This window comes from Sycon ciliatum, chromosome 6 (assembly GCF_964019385.1).
Source record: "Sycon ciliatum chromosome 6, ocSycCili1.1, whole genome shotgun sequence".
Classification (NCBI taxonomy): domain Eukaryota; kingdom Metazoa; phylum Porifera; class Calcarea; order Leucosolenida; family Sycettidae; genus Sycon; species Sycon ciliatum.
In genome coordinates this window covers 25759607-25765733 of record NC_088648.1, presented here as the reverse complement: position 1 = coordinate 25765733, position 6127 = coordinate 25759607, and positions in this window count along the sequence as shown.

Below are 6127 nucleotides of genomic sequence, written 5' to 3'. Positions count from 1 at the left end.
AGTGAGCCGAGTAGGAGTGGACAATTTCTTCCGACCGCAGAGGTCGTTGAGGACCTTCCAAGCTTTATGGGGGTGGGATTGACACGTCTCCAGTAGTTGTGTATAGTAGGATGATTTCAGCTGACGAGCAAGCCGCTTTGCTGCTTTGCGGGCATCTGTAAATGTGTCATAAAGTTCCGTGTCCGTAGGTTTTCGGAGCCAACGATGGTGGGCATGATTTCGTCTGCGGACTGCATCATGGTAAACGGGCGTTTTCCATGGGGACCTTGTAAGGATCTGATGTCTAGAGCTGGATATGTGGTGCTCCTGGATAGGAGCGTGCCTGTCAAGGAGTGAGGTGACCTTGTCATACCATAGCTGCCACATATCTTCCAAGGATTTCGCCGTGCTGAAGTCTTCTAGACGAGAGTTGACCAAGTCCTGGCAGAGCTGCGGAAGATTTATTCCTCTGGTGTTTCGGCTAGATCTGAGTACTGGCACGGTTGGCATTTCGAAGGCAAGGGTAGCTAAGATGGGGAGGTGATCACTGAGGCTATGCGGGAGAACGCGGCAAGAGCCCACTGCACCGTCCTCAGCCAATAGGAGGTCTATGGTGGTTCTGGACCCACCACGTCCAACACGCGCCGATTCAGTGACGTGGTTCAAAATACAAAAGTCACGGCAGAAGTGTTGAAGATGCGTCAGCTGAGCGGCTCTGGAAGACGATGTGTCGATATTGAAATCTCCGACCAAAGCAATAGGCGTGCCGGCCCTGGGCGCGTGGACTGAGTCCACAGCATCAGTCAGCTTGTCCCAGTACGAGACCAGCGACCCAGGAGGTCGGTAGACTGTGCCGAGGATTAGCTTACCATGGAGGCCGTGAACTAGGAGAAAGAGAAGTTCAAGATCACCACGAGCAAAGTCCTCTAGCCGAGTAACATGAAGTGAGCTCCGTACATAGGCCGCTACTCCACCACCGAAGCCAGGTCTGTCTTGACGGATAAGTTTATAGTTTAACACAAGGCTGTCCGGAGTCTCCGAGGTCAGGAATGTCTCGGCAAGACACAGTATGTCCCCCATCGGCCCCCATCGGCCTCTTCATATTTGTGCAGCTGCACTGTTGAGCTTCCGATGTAAAACAAAGTAATAATAATAATAATGTCTATGTTGTGCTTGTGGGTGAATTCCTCGACCTCGTCCATCTGGAGACCCGCTATCTCAGACTGAGAAGCACTACTAGCACTGGTGATCGGGGGTGGTTGAGATCTTGTACCTGAACTATGATGATGATGCAAAGGGTTACGGGATTGAGTGAAAAGACCCGGAAAAAGGGGGCGGCATTAGGATTAAGGTCAGACATAGGTGAGAATTATGATAAGAAAGTTATAGCGTGGATATACTAGAATAGTTACCTTGCAGGACACTGGCCGTTAGCAGCTTTCTCTGCGGCAGCGGATCATCATGTTGACTGCTGCGGTTGTCGGCTGGGGATGCTGCTCACGGGTAAGGACGCGGGGATTAAACGTGTGTTTTCCTGAGGCCAGGGTAAACCCTTCCTCATCCGGAGACGCATGGGCCGCTTTGCCCCGGGATGCCGGCCAGAAGGCTGGAATAACAGGTGTCGTTTGGCTACCGGGAATCCTGGATCCCTGCTTCTGCTCTGGTTGCTGCTGCTGTTCCTGCTGCTTCTGCTTAGGCAGGGGTAGCCGCGGCTGCTGGGGATCGGCCTGGTTGGTTGGTTGGTTTTTATTTCACTTCGCACATTCAAACGGGATGACGACCCAATAAAATGACGGCGAAGGCTTAGCCTAGAAGTGGCTATGGAAGAACATAGTAAAAGCTATGGAAGCACATAGTAAGAGAATAGGATACTAATAACTGCGGGTAAACGGGGGAAGAGAGAGAATACGATGTATCTGTGATACTACGTGCGGGTTACTGAACTGCACGGGGAGGGAGAGCAGAGCGATCAGCAGCAACTCGAACTACTCCCTACAGGCGTATGGTACACATGCATGCTTAAACTCAGGTAGCCGGGTAATTGTGCGGACCTCACCAGGGAGAGCGTTCCACAGCAGAGCACCAGCAACAGAAAATCTCCGCTGACCGCGGCGGCTACGGTTTGCCTGGCTTAGTAGGCCATTTGACTGCTGATGGCGGGTAGGGGTGCCTTGTGCCGGGGTCAGAAGCTGGGCGAGCACAGGGCTGGCGCGGGCGTGGATGCACCGCCAGATGGTGATCAATATCTTCTGCCTGTAGAGCTCGCTGATACGGTACAGGGAGTGAGCAGTGAGCAGCGGCTGCATGGCTGTCCGGGGCGGGTTGCCATCGATACAGCGGATGGCTCTGTTTTGCGTGGTTTGCAGTCGTTTCAGTTGACCCTCTCGCATTGCGGCTGAAAAACAGCAGGAGCCATAAAGCAGGTCGGGCATTATGACCGCCTTCACATACACCTGACGAGAGCGTCTTGATAGGCTTCGGCGTACCCGCCACAAGGCGCCAATTTTCTTGGCAACCTTGGTGACCACATAGTTTACATGGGTGTCCCGATCTAGGCGATTGTTAAGGCGAACGCCGAGGTAGCGCGCAGAAGACGCTGAGGGGAGGAGACAGTCGCCGCTTTTGACTGTTACTTCCTGTACATGCTGCTGGGGAGAGATAGTCAGAACCTGGCTCTTGGTGGCGTTCAAGATGAGGCCTCGGGACTTCAGCCAACCGGCCAGAGCAGTTGCCGCTGTGGTGAGGGTTCTGGACGCTTCCGCCGCTGAGGCCTGGGAGTCGTACAGGGCTATGTCATCTGCAAATTGTACACTTGGCACAGGCGAGGAAACCAAAGGGACATCGCGTGTGTATATACTGAAGAGGACAGGACCGAGAACAGAGCCTTGGGGCACTCCGCAGGTGCAAGCCTGCTGCCCTTGGGTTGGTGCATGACGTGCCTCGCTGTGGGGAGTTGCCGCACCAGTAATGCCATGTGCGTCCGCTGTTCCAGCAGTAATGTCCGCGGACGCCACTTGCTGCTGCTGCTGCGTGTCGTCACTGAGGCCAATTTCCGGACTGGAAGTTTTCTCCCAGCCACGTTTCTTTCCCTTCGTACTCAGTGCAGGGCAGTCCCTTGCCTCGTGATTTGGCTTGTTGCAGTGCCAGCATGTTTTAGCCTGTACAGTAGTACAATACCCCCTTGGTATTGTACAACTCCCTGGTTCAAATGGTCGCAAGACCGGGACTCTGCCAACCGGGTTATAGGGGATTCATACTCACAGGGAAACCTGAGGTCACGGGACAAGGCAAAAGTTCAGACCTTCGGAGTGGGGCCGTTCACACCCGTGGTCAGTTTTCCCTTGGCCGCATGTTTGGCCATGAACTTGTGGCGGGGCAATTAAAAAAACGATCCGTACTGCATTTTTGTAGTACATTCTGTACTATATTTTGCATTCGCCATGCACGATTTTCCGATGGGCACTGTCTGAAAATGCAAGTTGCGATGCACTCGTACAACAAGGGTTCAGAGTTCTTGCCAAAGACAAGATCTACGCATGCGCGTCTTATAGCCATGGGATTTTTCCCTTGACAAACGCCCTGAGGCCCACGGCCACGGCTTTGCCAACTTTTTCCCGGGAGGTTCTTCCTTTCCCCCAGTACCATAGTTTCCATAACAACTTTCCCATAAGGCGAGACAAAAATAAAATCGAGATTCCCGGGCAGGACCCATGTGAAATTGGTGCGGGCGGGCGAATTATATTTTTTATTTTTTTCCCATGTATGTACATAACTTTATGTGTGCATGCCATGTTGAGCTTTTTTTACAGCATTTTCCGGTAATTTTTATTCATTTTTTTACAGACAACAGGTAAGCGGTTTACCCGTTCTATTTTTCTGTATTTCGGCCAACGACGCATGGCCCTGATCTGCTGTCTGTACATCAGGGAGTTATTATCAAAAAAAATTCAAATTTTTGATAGGGCAATCCTCACAGGCCTAAGGCCTTCTTACAGGGTACCCTGGAGTTGTACAAGCTCGGGTTTGTGTGACTCCACGATCTACTCACACGGATTAGCCTTTGGGTAATCCTGAAATAAAGATTATTATTATTATTATCAGTATTGTCAAGAGTCCATAAACAAGAGTATGCAACTGTGATCTCTTTTCTATGGGCCAGATGCGCGGCGCGCTGCCTTCATTACATCATTCAGCTGCAGTCCGCGCACTGCGGAAAATCAAACACCGCACTTTTCCTCTGGTTTGAAATGAACTTTCGTACGGAACTGGAGTTCAAGCGCCAGAATTTAGAGATTGCGTAGGTACTGGAACGAATCGAGCAAAAACAGATGAGCTCGTACGAGAAATTGTGAGTTTGAATGCATGCTTTCAGAGCGTGATGAAGGCAAGTTACATGTACGTAATGAAGGCAGCGCGCCGCGCACTGACCCATAACCACAGTTGCATACTCTTGTTTATGCACTCTTGATATGGTGGTAAAGACACACCTGGCAATATGGCGGTAAACACACGCCTGCCCACACACGCTCTCTAGGCTGCAAAGTTCTGGCACAGAGCTCTCCTTCTCACCACCACCACCATCAGTTCGCGCCTGGCGCCTGGTCGATGCATGGTTGGTGGTGTCCCGCATAGCAGGCTGGTACATCAAGTAGCGCATGGCACATAGAAGATGACACAGCAACGACATAGCTCGATTGCGACGTACGTTTCGTCCTCGCTGGACTCATCAGGCAATCTTCTTCTTGGATGTCTTCATACGGACCTTGTACATGTATGAACTGTTCAAAGAAAAAAACGGCTTTGGCTCGATTTTGGTGCGGGAGGGCCCGGGAATCTCTATTTTTGTCGGTCTCGCCTAACCGTTGTTTTACCCGTGTGTGTGAATCCCCTATTTATGGTTGTAGTCAGGAGCACTGCGCATCCTCGCCTTGTAACATGCTGTCAAAATTACAATATTGTACTACTCCCTGGTACATGGTTGCTACACCATTGCTTCGGATCGGGGGCACTCATTCTTGCTCAGCGTACTCGTACTCAGGTTTCCTTTTTACCAGGCGTGGGCCATCCCCTGAATTCATAGGTGCCAAACATTCTTTTTCTTTAGTTTTCTTTGTTAATATGATTTCTTTTTTTCTTTTTCTTTTTACCAGGCGCGTGGGCCATCCCCTGAATTCATAGGTGCCAGACATTCTTTTTTCTTTCTTTTCTTTTTACCAGGCGTGGGCCATCCCCTGAATTCATAGGTGCCAACTCGGATACCTTCATCAAGACGTAAAAAAAAAAAAAAAAAAAAAAAAAAAAAAAAACTCAGGTACCAGCCGGCCAAACCTGGTGTACCCCGCACCCTGCACCCTGCACGTGGCCGTTTCCCAAAAGGGAATGGGTTGGTGTCATACATGCATATGCGCTGCATTATGGTGCGCGTGCGCGAATAATGATACTTATAGTTATAGCCTTCACTTGTTTTTTTTATTTTTATTTTATTTTATTCGTGTTCGATATTGAATTTTAATTTTAATTTATTTATTTTTTACAAATATTGTTTTTATTCCATTTCACATGTTTTCATTCGTGTTGGGTTTAACTACTCACTGTACTGATACATGGTGATGATTGTGCTTTGCTTTGCCCGTAAAAGAGGCCTTCCCACATGCCAAAAAAAAATTCACTGGTGTGAGACAACCTTCGTTCGCGTACGCGTACGGGAAACCCTTCCCAATTATCATGACCATGATGCATGCACGCCGCTGGTGGCTGTGAGACGGTGCACGTGGCAAATTTAGATCTCTGTTGCAGAAGGATCCAGGAACGGGATTTGAACCCAACACTCCTGTCTTTCCGGGCGATTGCTCTATCCGTGGCTCATTCTTGCTACAATCAAGGAGCCGTTTTCGTCGCGAAGGGCTTTGCAACGGGTTCCCGTACGCGCGAAGTGAACTAAAACCGAGCTTCGACTTCAGCCATTCAGCAGAAGATGCCCATGCAGAAGGTTTGCAGAGCCAACACCCCTGAGGAATGTTTCCAGCGTCCAGGATGCATGGAACTATTTTAAATTCATCGCAGTATTGTTCAACAGCACTATTGCATAGTTGCGGACCGGCACGGGTACTGTCAAACGAAGCGCGCTGCTTGGTGCACAACCTATCGC